The sequence below is a fragment of the Trichechus manatus genome, unplaced genomic scaffold (assembly GCF_000243295.1).
Source record: "Trichechus manatus latirostris isolate Lorelei unplaced genomic scaffold, TriManLat1.0 scaffold00089, whole genome shotgun sequence".
Classification (NCBI taxonomy): Eukaryota; Metazoa; Chordata; class Mammalia; order Sirenia; family Trichechidae; genus Trichechus; species Trichechus manatus.
Window position 1 is genome coordinate 7,192,396 of NW_004444025.1, and position 3,366 is coordinate 7,195,761.

Below are 3,366 nucleotides of genomic sequence, written 5' to 3' on the forward strand. Positions count from 1 at the left end.
CTAAGCAACATTCTGGTTGTACTTCTTCCAAGACAGATTTGTTCATTCTTTTGGCAGTCCATGGTATATTCAATATTCTTTGCCAACACCACAATTCAAAGGTGTCAATTCTTCTTTGGTCTTCCTTTTTCATTGTCCAGCTTTCTCATGCATATGATGCAATTGAAAATGCCATGGCTTGGGTCAGACCCACCTTAGTCTTCAAGGTGATATCTTTGCTCTTCAACACTTTAAAGAGGTCTTTTGCAGCAGATTTGCCCAATGCAATGCGTCTTTTGATTTCTTGACTTCTCTTCCATGGGTGTTGATTGTGGATCCAAGTAAAATGAAATCGTTGACAACTTCAATCTTTTCTCGTTTATCATGATGTTGCTTGTTGGTGCAGTTGTGAGGATTTTTGTTTTCTTTATATTGAGGTGTAATCCATTCTGAAGACTGTGGTCTTTGATCTTTATCAGTAAGTACTTCAAGTCCTCTTCACTTTCAGCAAGGAAGGTTGCGTCATCTGCATAATGCAGGTTATTATTGAGTCTTCTCCAATCCTGATGCCCTATTCTCCTTAGATTTTAAAAAATGGCTAAATTTATGACATTTTTATTGACACATTTACACTTGTAAATCAAATATTTGCAAGGATTTATTTACATTGTTTTTGATGAAAAATAACTAAAATTTTGGTATTATTGTCAGGATGATTTTTGTTTTTCTAAGATTCAGATTCTTCAGTAAGGGAGAGAGAAGATAAAAATTCCATTTATAGGAAAAGCTTTGGCCAAAGTAAGCAACAATATATACACTTTTGCAAAGTAAATAAATAGCCAAAAGACTAACTACTTACTAATATGTGAGAGAAGTAGTGACAAGTGTAATCCCCCACATGTATAAAGAGGGAAATGTATGTGAGACAATAGAAGACTCTTCAAGCTAAACTAAACCATGCCACCCACTCCCTTATTTTACAGTCTAAAATGACATGACTTGAACAAGGACACAAACCTAAATTTCCTGATACTCAAGACTGGAATGGAGTCACTGTTAGACCTGGATGATCAGAAATGCTGAGCTTGTTTCTACTGCCTTTGTTATCAGACACAGGATAATGCAGAGGTTAAGAGCATGCAAGCTCCGAGGCTAAGATGCCTGAATTCAAATCCCATCTCTACTACTTACCAGCTGTGTAATATTTTTATTTAATATCTCTGTCTTGTTTTCCCTTGCTCATAAAATGAGTCCTAGCAATAGCACATACCTCATAGAGTTGTTGTAAGTACCTGAGTTAATGCATAAGCAGAGTACAAAGCAGTACTTACCACATAATAAGGGCTTTAAAAATGTTAGTGTTTTTATAGTTTCTAGGCTTCTGGATGTTCCTATTTTATGACTCAGTATATCAGAGTCATTTATCAAAATAATCTCTTTACGGATTTAAGCACTAGATGTAACCAAAAAACCAAACCCGTTGCCATTGAGTCGATTCCTACTGACAGCGACTGGCTCAAGGGGGCAGGCTCAGGGCTACCACCCATTCTAGGTAAATAAAGAAGAAAGGAAGAAGTGTTTTAAAAAATGGTAAAATTCTAAGAAATCCCCACAAAGTACCATACAATAAAACACAAATTTTAAATGGATTTATTAGAAATGTGATTCTCAGATTGGTACACAAGTACTTTAGTAATACAGCTAAGGTATGAAACACCACAGAATGTATATTATTTATCTTCTTGAGGCAACTACTTTATTTGGTAATTTGAGTAAAAATGCTTGTTGACAATAAAACTAACTAATGTTTTCTGAAGTAGCCAGTACATTCAAGAATTCCATTTGTCCTATTCAGGTGAGGGAAAGCAAGCCTAGACTTTCATCTTGAGTTTTTATTTCCTCTGGCCATTTCTATTTCTAATTGCTATGTTAGTCGGCACTCTGGCAGGAAACAGAGATTCTTTGTATAATTTGAAGACAGTTTTAACCATTTTAAAAAGCTTTTGGGCATTTACAAATAGCAAGAAGGGATGGATGGTGCAATACTCAAGCCTAGCAACATCTAGGGGCAATCTTCATCCCTGGGCCTGAAGCATCAAGGCTGGGATTATTTCCTGGAACCTGAGAGGGCTGAAGGAGAAGGCTTTCTGACTCAAGTTGTATTCCTGGACAAAGTAATACAGTTATTCCATTGTGACGAAGTAAATAGGGAGGCAGGGAAATAATCATTCAGGTTCCTCACAGTGGATACCAGAGGTCAAGGCAGCCCACTGATTTAGTCGACATGGGCATCCTCCCAGGCCACAGGGAACAAGGAGAGGTAGCTGATGAGATGTGATGGAATAGTCCAATTTATTCTTGGGAACTTTGGATCCCTCTCGTGCTCTCTTTGTCATGTTACTAGATGTTCTTTTTCAATGTCTGTAATAGGTTCGTTGAACAATAAGCATCTTGTTTAAATGCATCTTACATTACCCAGCATATCACTGAGACGTATGCTCATAAAAGTATTTGATATTCTTCAGTGTTGGGAACAGAATTAGGAGCAGACTGCTAATTGGCTTTGAAAAGTGAAGTAAAGAAAACTGGTTCAAGACTCACTGTATCACAAAAGTATAGACAATGAAGAGTGTCTCGTGATATCTTTTTCCAGAGGTGCCAATTTTTGTATGAGTCACTATAGATGAAACTTTAAATATCATAGGGCAAATAAGTATCATTTTATTAACCTTAGTGGTGTGAAAATTATGACTAAATGGTAAACCTTGCTGAGGTACGTGGCACCTGCCCTTTAAGGAGCTTGTCCATTACACATGCTCTTTTAAAATAACCTTATTTTAAAATTCATTCCTCTTCCATGCCATTTCTTAATGCTCCCTTTGCACAAAAATTTCTCAGAAGGATGGAGGAAAAAAAAACTTTTTAAAAAGAGAACAAGATGTTTCATAAAAGGGCAATACGAAGTCGAAATGGCACAGACTCCAGAGACCTAGATTAAGCCTTCCTAAATCTCAGTTGCCTGTTCTGTAAAATTGTGGTGCAGTGGCTGAAGCGTTCGGCTGCTAATCAAAAGGTCAGCGGTTCAAAACCACCAGTGGCTCCGTGGGAGAAAGATGTGGTGATCTGCTTCCGTAAAGATTTACAACCTTGGAAACCCAATAGGGTTGCTATGAGCTGGAATCAACTAGATGGCAGTGGATTTGGTTTTTTGGTTTAGATTATGATAACCACCATGTCTCTCAGCACAGATCTCATGCTAAATGTTCTTTACTTTTACTTCATTTCCAGCCTTTCACCACCGTAGCCCCACATCTGCCCAATATCACAGCAAGTCCCTTGTCTCAGTGTCTAGAAACTACTGCATAAGACTCAGAATCCAGAAGTCTC